The sequence below is a fragment of the Callorhinus ursinus genome, unplaced genomic scaffold, assembly GCF_003265705.2.
Source record: "Callorhinus ursinus isolate GAN/ISIS: 27379988/994484 unplaced genomic scaffold, GSC_fseal_2.0 scaffold49, whole genome shotgun sequence".
Lineage (NCBI taxonomy): Eukaryota > Metazoa > Chordata > Mammalia > Carnivora > Otariidae > Callorhinus > Callorhinus ursinus.
Window position 1 is genome coordinate 6,215,218 of NW_027397111.1, and position 20,428 is coordinate 6,235,645.

Genomic DNA, 20,428 nt, shown 5'->3' on the forward strand with positions numbered 1-20,428 from the left:
TTATTAGCATGAACCCTGATCCAGGATTCTAGCAGATTCCTCCCATCAGGTTACTCAGCATCCCTGCATGCCCTCCTGAGAGTTGCTCAGCCTCTCTGTGCCCACAACAAGGGTGGCCCTCAAGACAACTGGCATTCTTCCTGAGCTTGTCTCATCTTTCTCCCATCCTTAGAGCACCCCCTAATTTCCCCTCTACCCTCAACATTTCCTCCCCATGAGCCCTGTTTCCCGTACCCACACCTCGTGGACAGGTGCCCCCAAGAGTCTCTGTGAGGAAAGAACTCTCTCCTTGTGTTCAAAAGCTGTCCTTTACAATGGTAGTTTGAGTGCTCAGCGCAAAAAGAGTTAGTGGTCTCCTTTAAGAGCCCAGTTTTGAATTAAAAAGAAAGCTTTCCAGTGAGAAGCAGCTTTGAATCAGCTTCCCAGCAGCAGCAAAGGGATTATCAGCAGAAAACCATATCGCATGCTTAATTGCAAAATCATCCTCGAGGCCAAAGTCTGGTGTGGGCTCAGTGGCAGATTTGGGCCGGTATAGCTTCTCCTTCCAAGCTGTGCAGAAGACCTCACAGTGCAATAAAGGGGATCTTTGTGGGAGTGCTGTTCTCTGACACTCGGGAGTAACAGAGGTGACCTACCATACTGGTGCTTGCCTTGACCTATGGCCTGTTAGAACCATAGATGCCTAAGAATTACCTTGGGGAAATGGAAGGACCAAGGAAGGAGCAGTTCCTAGTGCTCCTAAATGGGTCTGGCCACTGATGTTGCCGAAGTGCAGAGCCAGCTTTGCCTAATGGGGAATATAAAACACTGCTTTGGATTTGCCTTGACCACTCCCACCGATGGGCTGATGTGTTTTGCGGTGTGAAAGGAGCACAAGGGCCTGGTGCCCAGTAGGGCCTCAGCAAATGCTTGATGAATGAATTTCCCCAACGTTGATGATCCACTCATTTTCAGTCACGACAATTCAGGGACCCTTCAGGGTTGCTGGTGGAGTGTGATTGATTCGAGGCCTAAGCCCCCTAAGTACCCCCCTCCAGCAGGGAAGGAAGGAGCATTCTTCAGAAAACTTTATCTCAAGCTTAGAGATAGCTTAAATAGCTCAGCAGCTTCTCACTGATGTGTATCAGCGAACTAAAGCTTTTCAGAATCCCAGTGGAGCACCCAAGTTAAGGAACAGAGGGCAGTATCTTGCAAGGGCAGGTTTCCCGGGAGTGTTCAGGAATTCCTACACACGACAGGACAGGAAAAACCCAAAGACAGCCAACTCTCACCCCACACCATCAGAAAAAGTGTCACGTTTTATGGAGATTCAACTAACCACCACCACCACCACACACACACACACACACACACACGCACACACACACGCACACACACGTCATCTCATGGCCAAGTCCTTCCAAGCCATTCTAACATGGAACCCCATCTTTTGCCTGGACCCTTGTCACCAGCCTCCCGCCCAGGTTACCTGTCTCTGGTCCTTTATCCAATCATCTTCCACACTGTCCCTGGAAATATGCTTCTAAATCACAAACCTGGTCAGGTCAGTCTCCTTCTTATATACCCCCAACAGTTCCCAATAGTCTTCAAGGTAGAAGAAAGATTCCTCAACCTGGCATGCAAAGCCCTTCAAAATTGGTCTCCCTTCAGGCCTGAAACATAGCTAGTACTCACCAGTACAGCCATACCAGCTGTTACAACACGGAAATACTACCACTCCTCCCATGACTGTTTGCCCTACACCAGCCAACCCCTTGCCCACCTGTCTCCTGGCTACAGCCCTGATGGGAGAGACGCTGCCTCTGATGACCCTGGGCCCTGGCTCCCCAGCAGGCATACGTTGGGCTGAGGCCCCTGACGTGGCCCAGCATTCCCTATAGGTGCCCTAGCATGGACACTTTAGGGAACTACAGCTTCTAGAGTATACCACTCTGGTTGTTAAATGCAGTATTTTGAATATTACTCCTGACTCTGTCAACAAGGCTAGATTTTTCACCATTCCCTTGTTTGCCTATCTGTTGAACGGATTAAAGAACATCTGAAGAAACAAAGCAATGAATGATATGTGACCTAGCATCTGTGATCTTCTCTGCCTCATCATGAAGGAAGGAAGCCCATGGGATATGTGGATGGACAAAGAAGGTGCCATCCACAGTGACCACAGAGATGGCACTCAGTGCCAGAGATGGGCACTTGGGCAGGGTCTTTCATAGGTGGGTTATACCCACGCCAAGTGATCAGCCATCTGAGTTCGGAAAGTCGACTTTCTGAGGGCACCCCCAAACCACCAGTTTTTCAGGGAAAACGCACAATCCAGCCCCAAGGACACTGGTGCAAAGTGAGAATGCCAACCTAACTATCTATAAAGGTGACCGGAATGCTACTATCCCTTGTCCACGTGTTTCAGCTGATACCCTTGCAGTTGCAAGAGACAAAAATTCTAACTCAAAATGACTTTAAGCACCAAAGAAATTTTTTGGCTTTCAGGGCTGAAAGTCCCAGAGGGAAGTCCAGCTTCAGGTACTGCTGGATTCAGGGCTCAAATGGTATCACTGGGACTCAACTTCTTCCTTTTTGGGGTTCTGTCTTCTACCACGCTGACTTCCATCTTGGGCTCCACATGGTTGCAAGATAGCTTCCTGCCCTCCAGGACCCCATCATCTCAGCTTCCAGTCAAACTTGCAAGAGTGAAGATTCTCTTCTGGAAGCCCCAGTAAGCATTTCACTGTATCACTTGGGTTCTAATTAGGTCATGTAGCCATCGCCGAATTCACCCCTAGTGGCTAAGGGAAGAACATTATATTCTGATTGCCTGAAGCCTAGATCACCTAGGGATCTGGGGACAGTTCATCTTTATGCCAAGAGTTGGTAGATGAAAAAAAAGAAATAGAATATGGGTGCCACCATGCTTGGTGGCAAATCCAGCTGATGCCCACCATATCAGGATACTTGTTTAGAGCATTGAGGAGACCAAAACATTCTTCAGAGGCTTGCTTGGTATGTCTGAATAAGGCAAGAGGAATATAAGGAAGCAGGGAGAATTATTTCCACTGAGATCCAGAAATTGTCCTCACCCCAAAGCAGACCTGTCTCTAGGACAGAGCTGGGGCTGGACTAACCCCGCTCTTCTCTGAAGCCCAGTTTCTGCACTGGACCCCTTCCTTCTGCTGGTACATTCTATCTTTATCCAGATGGGTTAACATCACTGATCCTCTCCCAAAGCTCTAGGTGAGTCACCATGCCCAGCCTCACCCATCCCACCCGGGTACAGGCGTTCTTGACTTTGATTCATCCACGTTGATTTATAAATAAAATGCATCTCCACAGTTCCTTCTACTTGTGTTGGTGCTGTCCTGCCTCATTCTGTACAGCAGCACAGTGAAAATCACACCAGGCAGAGACTTCCATGCTTATTTCCTAGGTGATGGGATGGAAGAAATGAGAGAACAAACAGCACACCCAGGTCCACACGGCGAGATGGAGGCAAGCTCCAGGCTCCCATGATGAACCACTGCCCGCACTTGTTACGTAAATGAAGCTGCCTGTGGAGGTCCGTAAGCAGGTAATAATCCACTCTCTTTTCACCTCACCACCAAAATGGAAGACTAGCCCTCACAGTGGCAGCAGAGACACTTCTCTCTTAGCCACTCCAGGCAATTTCCTAATACTTTCTCCTATCCTTGGCCCCTAAGCCAACCCAGAGGCACTGCCCTTGTCATTAACAGGCTGGAGGGACAATTCCCCTTGGTTATGGGGTGGGACGGGGTGGAGGGGAGTAGCTGTGTGACGATCTGTCCCCAAAGACTGACATAGCTCCTATCTAGATGCAATCAGTGCTTAGATAAGACGAGACAAATGGCAAACAACATTTAGACCGACAGGTGCCATTTATTAACGTGCTCTAGATCAATGGCTTCCAAAATTAAAACGTTCTGTATCTGTCACATGTCCCCACCAGGCCCTCTGGTGGGGTAGAGATGCCGGCTCCAGATTGGTGTGAGGTTAGGGCTATGGAGGAGGGGGAACTGTCAGCCTTAGGGGGTGTGACATTTCCCACCAGAGCCACAAGCAAGGATCCCCAAACCACAGAGGCTCCAGAAGCTTCCCAAAAAGTCAGAGGATTGGAAGACGGAAGTCCAGACACTAGCATTCCATAGCTGGACAGTGGAGAGGCACATTCCCTGAGTTTTCCAGAAGATCAAGCACTGTCCTGGGCAGTAGACATAGACCTGAAACACCCAGGCCTCCCTGCCTCACATGGACCAAACTAGCCCACAAGGGGGAAAGCCTGTTTCCTGCTTTCCGGCATCCTTTGGGATCTATGGGCATGGCAGATGCTGTGGCTCACCCATGCCATATCTCTCCAGCCCCACAAGTTCATTGGCAGTTGTGAGGACAGTCCTCAGGCCTCACCCCGAGGGCCCGGTCTCTCATCTCTACCTGGCTGCCTTCTCCAAGCAGCCAGGCACAGCTGTGAAGTGCAGGGAGGTTCATGCCCGAGGCTGGGGGATGGCAGAGGGTGGATACGGGCCCTCTTCCCTGTCCTCCACTGGCACAATTCTGAGGCCAGGGCACATGGTTTTCAAAAGGTCACCCCCAATGGTGACTCGTTCATTAGCACTGGCCTCACTGGCTCTTCGTCCTCCGTACCTAACTTTCCCCACTTCCTCCTCTATGTTTGTGCCATCCTCTCTTCCTCGGAGCCTCCCTGGGGTCACAGGGCTTTGTGAGCAGAGGGCACAAAAAGGCCCACACCAGCCTCTTGGCTCCACCCCGACTGACTACAAATCCCAGAGTGCTGTGGGCCCCTCTCCTCCCCTCACTCTTACCTTCCCCCCCGCAACCCCGGGTGACCAGTTGGCAGCCCAGCGCAGCTGGTGGGTTGTCTCTAGATCTTCCTGGACCTGGTAGAGCCCCAGCATCTGTGCAGACACAGGCCAAATAATATGGTAGAAAACACAAGGAGGGTGCTTGGCTTCTAGAGACGGCATTAGCCATGGGGCTTTGGGGAAGGCACACAGCCTCTCCGAACCTCAGTTCCCCCATCTCTATAATTAGGACAGTATCCACACCCATCTCAGATGGTTGTGGCTATAATCAAATGGGGAAATAGATGTGAAACTCTACAAACTCTAACTTTTTCCACGGCTGATATTCAGCTAGTACTCAGCAGAACGGCTCTGTTATTTACGGCTGGCGTTTGTACTGATTGGTTGGGGCCTGTGCTATCCCTATTACTAAATATTTCAAACATCACTTCTGACTAACACCCAGGCTGCGTGTACATCTTGTAGCTCCTGCTCGGCAGCGGCTGGCCACGCTCCCCGAATAGCAAAACCCTAGCTCGTCCCTAAGGAGGGTCGTGCGCAAGGCCATGCTCCTCTGAGCTCGCCCCTCACCCGACTGTGCCAAGAAAGAATGTGGTGAATACCAGACATGCAGGCTTCCCCCGGACAGATCGATCCCATTTCAAACGTGCAGACACAAACACGTTCTGCAAATATGCCACAAGGCTGGCTTTGAGACCCAGCCCGTTGCTGAGGAGTCTGGTAATTCATCCAGCTTAATTAAGCATGTTCACAGGGCGACCTGCTCTCCTCCACCCACCCACAAAATGGCCCTCGCCAAACCTCGGTTAATTAATCAGAGGGCTGTGTGAGCGGGTGCTCTCTCACTGGTGGAGATAGGTTGATTGAGGTCAGGTCTACATGATTTAAGCCCTGAATAATCCCGGGAGGTTGGGGAGGGCAACCTGGGGACAGGCCAGAGGGTGCTCAGGGTTGGGCCCGGGAGGGATATAGCAACACTCCCACATGTGGCTGAATATTCAAAATGAGGTAGGAAGATGAGCAAAGGCCTTAATTAACATCTGTTTGCATATTCATTGTCAACTGTGAGTTATTTAAACTAAACTCACCCATCACAGAAATCTAGACAGTGACTGGCAGAAAAAAATGGTAAGACTTCTTAGCCCTGAGTTTTGCTCTGGAGCAGGGAGGACTGACACTTGGCCCTGCGTGATACTCATTATCCAAGGTAGAGTCCAGCTTAATTAAACTCACCAATGAGTATAAGAACCCCTTCCCCCACCCCAGTCCTGGTACAGGGAGTGAGTGTTAGAGCCAAGAACCACGCTTCATCTCACACCAAAGCCCACGCCCTTTCCCCTGAGCCACTGCCTCATCCTGGTTTGGATGGTCCAGAACCCATTAGTCTGTGTCTCATGGGGTGCAGTGAACTCTGGTTGAATTTGGCCATTTGGGTGGATCAAAGAATTTGGCCAGCACGTCGGGAGATCACTGCTGGAGCAGCTCAGACCCAGAGTGACAGGCTACAGCAGGGAATCACAAGGGTCCCAGAGTCCTGGGGACAGAGCCCAGTTTCTGGGGAAGCCGCAGAGGGACAGAATCCAGCCACATCGGCTGGAGTTCAGGGTACAGTACTATAGTTGGCTGGATGACCAGGGTGGGCCCTAAATCCAACGACCAGTGTCCTCAGAAGAGAAGGGGAGCTGAGACCCACAGAGAAGGCGATGTGATGGCAGAGACAGAGATTGAAGCAGTGTTGTCACAAGCCACTGGACGCCAAGGACTGCCGGCAGCCACCAGAAGCAAGGACAGAGACATCTTTCTCCCTTAGAGCCTCCAGAAGGAACCAACCCTGCCAACACCTTGATTTTAGATTTTAGGCCTCCAGGGCTGTCAGAGAATTCTTTCTGTTGTCTTAAGCCAGCCAGTTTGTGGTAATTTGTTACAGCCCCTCCGAGCAAAGTAACACCGCCTCCATTCCTGCTAAGACTTAGGGACAAACCAGGAAACGCCAGCCATCCAGTGACCACAGGCTGAGGCTGGTCCTGGGCCTGAGAAGAAGAGCCAGAGTTTCTCCCCAGGATGCACATGCTGGCCCTAGAAGCCCCAAAACTCCTCCCTCGACTGGAGGGACTGGCTGAGGCTTCATGCCCTCCTGATCCCCATCCAAGCGCATTCAAAGTCTTGATGACACCTGTCAGAATGGCTAACATCAACAACACAAGAAACAAGGTGTTGGCAAGAATGTGGAGAAAGGGGAACACTCGTGCACTGTTGGTGGGAATGCAAACTGGTGCAGCCACTCTGGAAAACAGCATGGAGGTTCCTCAAAACGTTGAAAATAGAGCTACCCTACGACCCAGCAATTGCACTACTAGGTATTTACTCAAAGAATACAAAAATATTTAAAGGGATACATGCACCCTGATGTTTATAGCAGTATTATTTACAATAGCCAATTTATGGAAAGAGCCCAAATGCCCATCAACTGATGAATGGATAAAGAAGATGTGATATATATATATATATATATTTATATTTATATAATAGAACATTACTCAGCCATAAAAAAGAATGAAATCCTGCCATTTGCAACAACATGGATGGAAGTAGAGAGTATTACGCCAAGTGAAATAAGTCAGTCAGAGAAAGACAAATACCATATGATTTCACTCAAATGTGGAATTTTTTAAAAGATTTATTTATTTGAGAGAGAGAAGAGCAACAGGGGGAGGGGCAGAAGGGGAGGGAGAGGGACAAGCAGATGGGCACAGGGAGCAGAGCCCGACGTAGGGCTCAGTCCCAGGACCCTGAGATCACAGCCCAGCCAAAACCAAGAGCCAGAAACTCAACCAACTGTGTCACCCAGGCACCTCATTCATAATGTGGAATTTAAGAAACAAAGCAAACAAGCAAAGGCGGGGAAAGGACAGAGAGAGAGGCAAAGGAAGAAACAGACTCTTAACTACAGAGAACAAACAAAGGGTCACCAGAGGGGAGGTGGGTGGGGTATGGGGGAAACAGGTGATGGGGACAAAGGAGGGCACTTGTCCTGAGGAGCACCCGGTGACGTACATAAGTGATGAATCACTAAACTGTACATCTGAAACTAATATTACACTGTATGGTAGCTGCCTGGATTTAAATAAAGACTTTTTTAAATAAGTTCCTGCTGGTGAATTGGTTTGGTTTCTGCCGCTAAGCAGGGCTAGGATAGGCAGAAGGAGACCCAGGGCCTAAAGTCTAGCAGTTCCGAAGATTTATGTGTTACCCCGTGGTGGGAAGTATGAAGATGTACTCATCTGACCCCCTCTTTATGAATTGACTATACATTTGAAAGGATGGATGTAGGGGCTGGCTCGCTACCACCCCGCTGCCTCCGGGTTGGGTTCAGCTTCTCTGATACAGAGCTCAAGGGTCCCCTTCATTTTCTCCTCTCCACACTACTCCTGCTGTGCATCAACACACAGGAGGGAAGGAGAGCCTGTCCCTGGCCCTGAGGGGCTCTGGGCCCTGGCCCCCTCAGGGCCTAGTTCAGAGGCCAGGACTGAGCATAGACAGGAACTCCTCCTTATAGCATCTTGGAGCCTGAAAAGCAGAGAACCTGGTACCTATGAGTCCCAGAGAAAGCTGAGATCCAGATACCTGGGAGACAAAGCATAGCCACCAAGTCCAAAGTCTCAAGCCACAGAATCAAAATCTGGGTGTGGAGCCAAGGATTCAGAATGGGGCAAAATGGAATTTGGAGAGAAAGCAGGCCAGGGATGAACAAGGAGAGTCCGGGGCACCTGCCTTGCTGCTGTCATGCTGGGGGGCTGTGGCTCCCTTCCGAGAGATGGTGGGACCTCAGTGCCTGACCGGGCATGAGGGGAGGCTGGTTTAAAGGGCCTGAGGTGACCTGACATCAACCAGGGAGCCTCATGCTCAGCTAGAAAGGTCAGACCTTCCACACTGGGATTCAGTTGACAGAGGGTCAAATGCTCCCCTCCAAAACCTCCAAGCAAGCCTTCAGGGTCCCAATGGGAGCACCATCTTATCTTCAAGCTCAGTCCTGGGAAAGTGAGGAGAGGGTAGAGGGTGACGGAATGAGTAGCAGTAAACACTCCAGAGGCTTCTTTGGAGTGCAAACCCCATGGGCTCAGAGTGGAGGCCCTGCCCAGGACAGTGATGCTCCAAGGCATCTGTTGCAGGCCCTTGGACAGTGCAGCAAAAGCATCAGACATTGGGAAAAGTTTTCCCAAAGAACTCGGATTTGGGTTGGATCTGGCTCTCCCTGCCCTGAGTTACCTCTGCAGAAGCTTCTAACTTAGTTCTGGGCCCTGGAGCCCCCCACTGGCAAAACCCTTGGGCAAAGTAGGGGGTCCAACCCCTCTGACAGAAGGCTCATCGTCTTCGACTGAGGAAAAACAAACAAACCAGAGCAGGCCTTCCCCAGGACAAGAAGGCGTACGGGTCAAGAGTTGGCCGGGAGCCCAAACTGAGCACCGGAGATGACAGAGACCGCAAGCCGGCTTGGCTGCTTGAGAGGATTCTGACTTTTCTGTGACCCTTTGAGGACATCCTCACCGACCACATGGGGAAGCAACCAAATACTTTTTCCCCAGGGAGCTGGCTCACCCTGGAGCCTCATTAGAGTTTCAAACGCAAATTTAGGTAGAGCCACAAACATATATACATTAGTTACAGAATCACATTAATATGCAGAAAAGGTCTGATGCAAATTGGAAAGCGACATTTGGAAACTCTTTGATAAATGGCTGTGCAGAATTTAAGATTCCATTCGGAAGTTTGATATCAAATAGGTGACATGTGGGTTTCCACGGAGGGCTCCTGCTTTCCAGGCTCGGCCCACACAACAGCTCAGAGACTGTTCTTGAAATCACATCGACATGCAGGGGTGACTTCTGCCCATCAAAACGGCTCATTCTTTCCCCCTCCACATTATATCATCCCTAGCTGGCCAGGCTGGCAGAAAACAGACCCTCACATCGGTGTGCTGGAGGGACAGGAGACAGTACTCCTTTCTGCAGGGCAACTTGGCAGAAGGTGTCAAAAGCCTTGAAATTCTCCATAGTTCCTGAGCAAGATTTTCACTTCCCATTTCACTTTACACACCCACCCCACTCCCCCAACTCCCATTTAGTTTAAAACAACAACAACAACAACATTAAAGACCTTTTATTTCAGGGGAAGGAGAAAATACAATAATAAGTAAAATGAAATAAAACTCCAACTACTTCTGTCTTCTAGCTGGCGAAGTCATCTCAACAGTCGTTGGCTGTTGGATTTAGAAACTTCCTGGCCTCGGGGCGCCTGGGTGGCTCAGATGGTTGAGCGTCTGCCTTCGGCTCAGGTCATGATCCCAGGGTCCTGGGATCGAGCCCCGCATTGGGCTCCTTGCTCCGCGGGAAGCCTGCTTCTCCGTCTCCCACTCCCCCTGCTTGTGTTCCCTCTCACTGTGTCTCTCTGTCAAATAAATAAAATCTTTAAAAAAAAAAAAAAGAAAAGAAAAAAGAAACTTCCTGGCCTCCTGGCTGGGGAAGGAAAGGTCTTGAGCTAGTCCATATGTGAGAGATGGAGACAAAAAAGCTACTCAAGTACCTAGCACAATGAAGTAACAGAAACTTGAGAGTGGTCCCTTGGCAACTCAAGTAAGGAGTTTGGGAAACTGAGGCCACCAAGAAGAGAGGAGACTGGAGAAGCATTTGGGGAGAGCCAAGCGATCTGCTGGCAGGACCTTGGACCAGGCAGAGAGAGGTAGTGAAGAGTCCTCAAGGGGGGAATAATGACATCTAATCTAACTTTTCCATCTCAAAACCCCATTTGACCCAAACCCTTGAACACAGGTCATGATACAAGAGACTTGGGTTCACTGTCCTGTGGGAAATGGAGGAGGGGGAGCAAGCCAGCTTGTGATTTGGTTCATGGGAACCAAACACCTGGAACGGCAAACTGGAGTGGTGGAAGGTAGTGAGGGGTACGGTGGGGACCGGAGCAGGAGTGTAGAAGCAGACGCTGCCAGAGGACTTGAGCTCTGTGCTCCATCCACCCCACCCGCATTCCCCAGGGGCCTCAGAAACATTAGCCAGGAGGTGCCAAGAGGTAGAAAAACCACATCAAAATGTTATCGGTGATTATCTCTGGATGCTGGGATAATGCTTTTGGGGTTGAAATTTCTTCTTTGCTTCACGTATATTCAATTTTTTTAAACGAGTATGTATTGTAAACTTTTTAAAAGTAAAACTAAAAAAAAGAAAGAAGAAACCAATTTGCCAACCTGCCTGCAGCAAGACTTAGCATGACCCCAAACCACAGGAAACACAGAGCCCTGGGAGCCTGACTCCTCTCTGAAAACTGCACAGGACATTTATTCAAGGCACTTGCTAGGCCAGCTCATGGGTAGAGCCCCTTTTGTTCTCAGGCTCTGCCAACAGGGCTTCCAGAACCTCTAAGAACTCTCAAACAAGAAGGCAGCCAAGGCAGAGTCATTATAAAAAGGATCATTGTTACACTCATGTTTTCTAGATCTAGGGTTCAAATGTCCTAAAGAAGATGTAGAAAGTGGATCTTTCTAGAGATGGAAGTGGTCATGCCTCCCAGCTACCCACCTGACTCCTGCCTGTATCTTCAGAAAATTCAAAGAGCCAAGGTTTCCGAGTTCTAGCCATGGCTGCACTCATTCATGACAAGAACCCGGTTCTGTGCTCCATGCTCTCTCTGGCCTCATGAATCTTGGCAGAGGGCTGCTTTCCTGATGATGACTCCCATATTAATTTAAGTCTTTTCAAGACATACTTGCTAATTAAAATGTGAAACAGTTTTTATTCCTTTAATTAAGATACAAGATGGGCAGCATAATTCAGCCCATTGAAAATATCAGTATTATTAGCTCCGTAATTTGCTTCCATTAGAGATGACTATATTAAGCATTTCTTTACTCCTGCACTCGCTGGTGCTTTGGCATGCGCATTGCCTCGATCCTGGAACTCTTGTGGGAATCTGGCAGCTATGCCCCTTTTCAAAGAGCTGCAGAGACGCCAGAGCTGCCTGGTACAGTGGCTTTAGGACCCTGTCTTCGATCGGGTTCCCCAGAAGCAGAAGACTGGGAAGGATCGGAGTCCGAGCAATTTGTACAGGAATTACTTTTAGGGGCATGAGGGGTGAGACAGAAACAGGAAGAGCATCGACTCAGGTGAGCGAATGAGCAGGTGACTGATGTAGGGAATGGAGGGTAATCTCACAGGGGACATTGATAGTGGAGACTATGCCTCCAAGCTGTCCCATCCGAGGGACAAGGAAGCTGGGTGTCTATCTTCCAACTCCCATCCATATTGGCTAAGGGCTGCTTCAAGGCGGGGGCCACTCCACAGTAGGTCCAGACTCCCGGTCTGGCAGAGAACTGCAGATAGGGCAGAGGGAGGCGTCAGTGTCAGGTGGTGGAACCATAAGAGGAGATGGGCAGGGCATCGGTGGCATCTGTGACACCCCCAGAGCCCCGTCCCTTGCCATTGCACAGGCTGGGCAGAAAGAGGCCAGAAGGCAGGCAGGGAGAGTGTCAGTCACTGACTTACTGACCAGTTCTTTCCCTGGCCTCAGAGATAAAATGATGGACTGGTGGCTGCAGTCCTCCCTTGGAAGTCTCTAGAAAAGGCTCAGAGCAGAAGGGTTACTCTCCAACCCAAAGTCAGAGACAAATGTGGGCAAACAGAAAACACGCGCAGATCTGTATTTTAGATGTGGGGAAACGGGAAAAGCACAGCCCAGGGCCCAGAGATGGGAGTGAGGGTACAGCTCTAAGGGTAAGGGTACAATTCTTCCTTCCTTCCTTCCTTTCTTCCTTCCTTCCTTCCTTCCTTTCTTCCTTCCTTCCTTCCTCCCTTCCTTCCTCCCTCCCTCCCTTTCTCCCTTTCTTCTAAGAAGCCTGTGCCCTCACTGGCTGAGCAGGCTACTTGCGAGGGAGGAAGCAGGAGGAGTAGGTGGTCCCGATGCCGCCGGCGGCGGCTTCACAGGCCTGCAGGGGATGGAGAACTCACCCAGGTGTGGCCAATCACCTCAGGCTCCATCTGCACTCAATTGGAGGACCTGCTCTGGCGGACGCGCCCGCCACGTGGCCCGCGGTCCCACAGGTGCAGGTGCCCTTGACCCCTGGGCTTCTCCACCCACCGCGCCTCCTGGGCTCACGCAGGCGCCTCAGCCGCTGGGCCGCTCCCTCCACAACCCCGTGAGTAGATGTCCGCAGAGGTTGCATCAGCGGCTCGTATGCAGCAGCTGGTCGAGGTCCCCGCAGCTGCCGTAGGTGAACCTGCAGAAGGTCCGCTTCTTCCACGGCTCCGCTCCCGCCATCTGGTCGTTTATTTGGAAAGTCTAAAGTCGGTTCTGTTAGTTCAGCCCGAAGGGCCGCCTTCTCGGCGGGCACTGGAGCCCTGACAAGGGGTCCCCCCCGTAGGAGCTGGCTGGGGGATCAGCTTCCTCCAGCGGAAGACCGAGGGGACAGCTCTCAGTTTGATCCTCTACGAAGGAGAACTGCAGCTGGACAATAGGAAGTAAATGTACTAAGACGGAGTCTGAGAAGTTACCGGTCGATCAGAAATGATACGGGACAGTCGAGCTGAAAGGAGATTTTTGCAGGCGAGACCTTGCATCCTGGGCTGGGTGGAAAATGGAGGGTGATGGGAATCGGAGAAGCGGACTTCAGGCAGGAGGATGGGACTTGAGAAGCCTGTCAGGAGCTCTAAGCAAATCAGCCAGGTAGGAGGAGCTGGATTGCAGCCCAGACCAGAGGGTGTCTTTGGAGGTGCACAGTAGTAGAGGTCCTGTGTCAGAGGAAGTGCACGGGGACAGAAAGAGCCTAGCAGTGGGAGCCAGACCCCCCCCCGCCCCAGGGTTCAAGTCCTGGCTCTACCTACCTTGGGCAAGTGGCTTAACCTCTCTGAATCCCTGCATAGAATTCTGTGAGGGCTGGGGCGCCTGGGTGGCTCAGTCGTTAAGCGTCTGCCTTCGGCTCAGGTCATGATCCCGGGGCCCTGGGATCCAGCCCCATATCGGGCTCCCTGCTCAGCGGGAGGCCTGCTTCTCCCTCTCCGACTCCCCCTGCTTGTGTTCCCTCTCTCGCTGTGTCTCTCTCTGTCAAATAAATAAATAAAATCTTAAAAAAAAAAAAAAAAGAATTCTGTGAGGGCTAAATAAGGTAACAGAGAAAAAATGCACAACCTAGCGTCTACCCCATGGTGGGACCCCCATAAAAGTTACTTCCTGCCCCTCCTTTATCTTAAATCCTAACCCATGTAATGCTCTGAGGACCCACGCCTTCAGGGAGTTGGATAGTGGCAGCCTCTGTGTGTGTCCATGGGTGTGTGTAGCTGGGGGGTGTGCCTGGACAGAAGTAGAGCCATCTGCTGTACCCCAGTTTCTTTGAATGTATCTGTCCTAAACAAAACAAAACTAGCCTCCTGGCCCTGGCAGGAAGGACATAAGGCAGAAGGGACTAAAGGGCCGTACCCCCAGTCACACAGCTGGTGATTTTCAGAGCAGGCAATGGGATGCTCTTAGGCTCCCTTTCTCTCCGCTGCCGCCAGCTCCAGGATCAAGGGTCAAGCCTAGGATAGTGTATCCTATGTGGGATAGGCAAGGTGTCTGGGTTATTTAGGGCTGTGGTAGGAGTGGGAAGAAGGTGAATATCTGAATCTCAGCAGCCCTTGTTCCTAACAGAAGAGATTTTTCTTCCCACATTATGAAGAGCTCATTCTCCAGCTCAGAAATCTGGCCAAGCTGAAGCTCTTTCTGGGGTGCCTGGGTGGCTCAGTCGTTAAACATCTACCTTCAGCTCAGGTCATGATCCCGGGGTCCTGGGATCGAGCCCCGCATCGGGCTCCCCGCTGGGCGGGAAGCCTGCTTCTCCCTCTCCCACTCCCCCTACTTGTGTTCCTGCTCTCACACACTCTCTCTCTCTCTGTCAAATAAAATCTTTAAAAATAAATAAAACAGTATGTAGGAAAAGCCACCTCTGGCTGTCAGAGCACATTATGAAGGGCTCACTCTCCAACTTAGAAATCTGGCCAAGGTGAAGCTCTTCCCGAGCGCAGAAGAGCCCCCCCCCCCCCCCCCCCCCCCCCCACCAGTTGGTGGAGGCCTCCTCCAGCCCCCTGACCCAGGAAGCCTGTGACGTAATGGTCCCCCCCCTTTCCTGACTCCTTTTCTGTGCTCCTTTGCATTGCTGTTGGAATCCGACCCTGGCCACTTGAACTCTGTTTACCACCTTTTAATCTTGCAGCTCTGAGTACGTTGGACAAGCTAGGCAGGCAGGTGAATAATGGTGGAAGTGATGCCATCAGGGGCACCCCAGAAAACCCACAGCTGAACAGATGAACCCACAGGGGTGAGGCTTCTGTGTGCCATGCTTGTTACAGCCTCCCCACTCATGGTCGTTGACTTCAAAAGGCATCACCAGGGCCTGCCATGCGTCCCCGGATGACTCTCAAACCTGCATCTCCATTCTGGTCTTTGTCCTGAGCTCCAGATCCACTTATCCAGATGTTTCCCCCCGAGTGTCCTCCAGCATAGCGGACTCACCGCCGGAGAGGACAGTCCAATCTGTCCTCTTGGTGTCACCGTCAAGTCTGTGCCTTCGCATTTGTTTCCCATCTCTGGGAATGGTGCCTTGCAAGTGACTCAGCCTTCCCATCCCTCATACCCAGTCTTCCCTCCAGCCCAGGCAGCTCCACCCCTTCATGCCTCTCAGCTCTGTCTGCCTCTCCCCACCCCTGCTGCATCACTCCACTTCAGACCTCCCCCCAGCATCCCCCATCTCGACTATTTTCACACCCCCTTTGGCACTGGCCTTGACCCAACATTTAATCCATCTGCCCGGAACATGCTTTCTTGTGTCCATTTCCCTCCGTTAAGCCTTCTTCCTCTGTGAAGCTTTTCATGATTTCTCCACAAATCAAGCACAATTCCTTCCCCAGTGGGCCCCTTGCCCCTGGCTCTTATGCCTCCACTGGGGCCCTGGGCATGTGGAGCTGCCCTGGGTTACTGTCTCATCTTCCTCCCTACAGCGCTCCTTGAGAGCTGGGGCCATGCTTGCTCCTTCTCCGTTCCCCCAGTTGGCACTAACTCAGTTCTTGGCTAACAGTAAATGTTTCATAAGTGTTGTGTTGACCTAAAGAGCCCTCTGATAAAGAGGACAGTTCCTTCTTCCCCGTATCTGAAGGATATGGAAAGTGAATTTTGTGTTTGTATCTTTCTAATCACCGACCCAAAATATCTAAGTCAGCTGAATTCTTTAGCAACTGAATCCATCCAGTGCAAGCACATCCCCCCCTCTCAACAGCCAGGAGATCTTTGGTGAGGCAATTTCCTTGTCTCCCATCAGATTTTGTTGTTTTAATTCTTTTTTTTTAAGGTTTTTATTTATTATTTATTTGAGAGAGAGAGAGAGAATACCAGCAGGGGGAGGGGCAGAGGGAGACGGAGAAGCAGACTCCCCGCTGAGCAGGAAGCCCAACATGAGACTTGATTCCAGGACCCTGAGATCATGACCTGAGCGGAAGGCAGACGCTTAACGGGGACTGAGCCACCAAGGCGCCCCTTGTTGTTTTGGTTCTGTAGAATTGGAGCTGTACCTCCATTCAGAGCCTCAGCACCTAATGTTCCCTGGGGGCAGGTGAAACAGAGCTGTGGTACCCTGTCTGATTCTTCTGGTCCCACCGTCAGGGAAGACAGGTTCATTCTCCTGGCTGAAGCCTCCACACTCAGGAGGGGAAAGGCCTTCCACTTGACAGCCCAGAGCTGCACATTTGCAAACACTCAGTGTCTGAGAATGATAGTACCACACACACTAAATGAGTAAGAGAAAAATCAACGCATGTTACCTGAACACCTAGGTAAAACTTGGCATTCATAGAAATCACAGAATTCTCTCTCGGGGATGCTCAGAGACAAGCACTTCCCCCAGATCACTTACAGCCCCTAGGAGAGAATATATCTGCTTTTGGGTTCAATATGGGCTTTGCACATATACTTCCCCACTCATTCAGTAAGCATTTATTGAACACCTACTGTGTGCCGTCCACTGAGCTGGGCTCTGGGCAATTCAGAAATGAGCAGGGCTTGGGCTTTTACTTACCCTTTCCGCTACAATGGTTTTCTCCCAGCCTTCCTTACTTCCTGTCTTCTGAGTGTTGACAGGGAGAGCCTGACTTCTTTTTCACTTATTCTACTGTGATTCCTACAATTTCTCTGGAGGCCATTCTTCTTCAGGGAGCAAAGCATGTTTCCCTTCCTATTTTATATCTCACCTTGCTTTGGTTTTATCACAAAATCAATTGCAACTTCCCCACTGCAGGCAAAACAGTTGTCCTTAAAGGGACTTCAAGCTTTTAAATCTATTTGGGATATATTTTCCCTATCTCATCTACACAGTCACTCACTAATCCATCCTTCCTTTCTTCCTTCCTTCCTTCCATCTACTAACATATCCATGCATCTTCCATTTAATCCATCAATCCATCACCCATCCATCTGCCCATCCATCCATCCACCCACCCACCCTCCTACCCACCTGTGCATCCATTCATCCGTCCACCCACCCATCTATCCATCCATCTGTGCACCCACCCACCACCCATTCATACATCTGTCTAGCCATCCAAACATCCATACATCTGTTTATTGAGCAGATACTATGTCATAAACTGAACTGGGCACTGGGCATGCAGAGCTGAATAAACACAGGCCCAGCATGAAAAGAGCTCATCATCTGGTGGGGAAAAAGGAAATTTTTACAAATGTTTATGAAGAGTATGAAGAGAGCAGTGTGAGAATCAAAGGGAGGAGATGATTAATTCTAGAGACTGGGAAGATGACATCACAAAGCTGACATTTGAGCTGAGTTTCGAAAGTGAAGCAGAAGGGAAAAATGCCATCCAAAAGTAGTAGCCACTGCAAAGACTTAGAGACTTAAAATAACACACTGGGAACACAAAAAACGAATGTCAAGAAGCTCACTCAGTATGATTGGGGCAAATAAGGCATATATGAGAAGACTATAAAATAAGGTTAGATGTAGCCTAGCCAGATTTGGAGGATCCCAAATATCAGACTACAGTTTCTGGACTTTTTTCTGGAAACCATAGGAAGCCATCAGACATCAGCAATTTGGAAAAATGGTTCTGTCTGCAGAGGATCAGTGAGAAGAGGCTGAAGAGGAGGTGGGGAGGCCAGTTAGGAGGCCAGTACGATGGAGCAAATGAGAGCGGAGGCCTGGAGTGAAGGCCTAGAGGGGGTGGACTGCGAGGAGGCAATAGAGAGAAAGGATGTCCCTTTAGAGGTTGAAAGCCAGACTTCGGTCTCGGAGGAGTCAGAGTAAATAAAGGCTGCTTGTGGTGCAGCCAAAGAGCTTGCGGGCCTGCTCCGGGCCCGGCTGTCTGCAGAATGCTCCAAGTCCTGCTTGGCGATCAGGAGAAGCAAGCCCTCTGCAGCCTGAAATGAATGGCTGCCCGAGACACATGTACTGGTGTCTGCAGCCGCGGCCTTGTGCTGACGACTGGCAGCATCAGGGACCACGTCCACAAGGCCACCCCTCCGGGCTGGAGCTCATGACGAGGCAGGAGTCAGGGCACAGCCCTCAGTGCCTCCATCAGGGATGACCTGGTTTCCATATCCACAAGCCCTGTTGGAAGACAGAAGCCAGGGTGTGATAAATCACACTCTCTCTTTTTCTCAATTCCACACCCTTAGAATTCAACATCATGTTTTCATTAGCAGGTAGTTTATTTATTAATTCCATTTTTTTTCCTATTGATACCGAGAGGTTCTCATTACTCAAAGATGGAAGACTATTCCAGAGTGACAGCCACAGAGAAGAGAGCACTTGAATTCCTGTCCTGAGGAGAGAAAGCAATCAAGAGCTCTTCAAACTAGTGGTGAAAGAAGGCGACACAGTTTATACCATACCTCCTGAGCTGATGACACTGTTTTTATTATTATCATTATCTCATTCCTTCTTCTCAATAGTTCTGGAAGGTGAATTTTTGATTGCCATTTAACAGAAGGGGAAACTGAGGCACGAAGTGTTCAGGCCCCTTGCCCAGTGTCACCCAGATACTGGTTTGGAGAGTCAGGGCTTAAATCCACATCTGCCTCATTTAGAAGACCCCGTTTGTCCCATCACATTATGCCCACCTCAGGGTGGCAGCGCTGGGGGGGTGAGTGAGCCTGGACAAGTCGGGCCTGAGGAGCACCCAGCCTTGGGGTTGGGGGGCTTGAGTTGAAGTGCTGGGCCTCCTCAGTAGTTCTGGGACTCGGACAAATCACGCACCTTTGTGAGAGCATCAGTCTCCCCTCTATAATGAGAAGGTATGTCGGTTATCCAGGCCCAGAGTTTGGTTTCCAAGCCAAGCAAGAGAATGTACTTGCTGTCGAAGGAAGAAAGCTCCACAGGCAGCATTTCTACTTTATTTGGTGTTGGAACACCTCTCTGCTTGTGTCGTAAACATGAAACAGAGGCTGGATTGTGAGCTTGCGATTGAGCCCATCGCTTCCCCGACTGCGGTTCATGGTTTGCTCTGACTCAGCTGTGTGTGCGGGGGGATACTCTGTGCCGGCTGCACTCCGGAACACTAATTTCAGTGGTTAAGAGATGTTGTAGGATCGAGAGCATTCTGTGCTAAACAAGTTTGGAAAAGACCATATTATAAACAAGGATGAACAAGCTTCTCCACTGTGGGACTCCCCTGAGACGGATAAGCTGATGCCATTAGGAATCTCCAAGAAGGAAAGGAATAATCAGGGTTTCCCAAACTTCCTGAACTACAAAACCTTTTCCAAGGAACACCCAGCCACACAAATACTCCAATGAGTATACTCTGAGAAGCACCAGATCATGGGCTTAAAAATCTTTATTAAGCAGAGCTAAGTTGTAATTATTAATGCGCTGCAATATGAAAGATAAGAGGCCACCGCCTGACACAGGGTCGGTGTTCATTAAATGTGAACAGAAAGGGGATCCGATTTGTGTTCATTATGAGCACCGTCTCCGGCTAGCAGGTGGCCCCACGGGTCACATTGCTTCCCTCAGGGGGGAGCGGGCAGGGGGTGTCAGATAACCTCTGACATTCAGGGAGTGCATTTTCTACAAAGGCTTTTAGCCAAATGCCCCCTTTCTTCCCTTTTCTTGTGACATTTTGGGAAGATGAATCATTTGGCAGGGATGGATCATCACCCCGCTTCTAAGCACATGCGCTTGTCAGCAGGAGGTTTATTCAGTGAGTCTTTCGAGAATCTGTCTTTGTCCAGAGTGACTAGTTGGTGTGTCTTATCCTGCATCTGCAGGTACCTGCAGTGTGCGAATCGGGCCAACAGCCTCTTGCGGTGTTTTCACGAGCTGATATTTTTAAAAGTTGAAGGGTGCTGCTTTTCTTTCTCGACTGTGGAACCAGGACAGCAATATCCCAATGATGAGGGTCACGTTTGTGAACATGGTGAGTTTATTTTGTCATTTTCTCATACAAAAATAAAAATTATCCTAAAATGCCAACAAAGTAGCACACATAATCATTACAGAAGAATCTGCTTCTCTTTTTAAAGTAATTTACTTGAAAAAGAAAATATATCTGTCCTTT

General features: G+C 50.1%; 1 long non-coding RNA gene across 1 annotated transcript; it reads right to left on the reverse strand.

Moving 5' to 3' along the window:
* Nucleotides 1-11,631: 11,631 nt before the first annotated feature.
* On the reverse strand, nucleotides 11,632-13,938 carry LOC141370895 (uncharacterized). The gene is made up of 3 exons (XR_012375376.1): nucleotides 13,715-13,938; nucleotides 12,842-13,621; nucleotides 11,632-12,207 (listed from the first exon to the last, which is right to left on the reverse strand). It is a non-coding gene; the product is annotated as an uncharacterized lncRNA (long non-coding RNA).
* Between the last annotated feature and the right edge of the window lie 6,490 nt (nucleotides 13,939-20,428).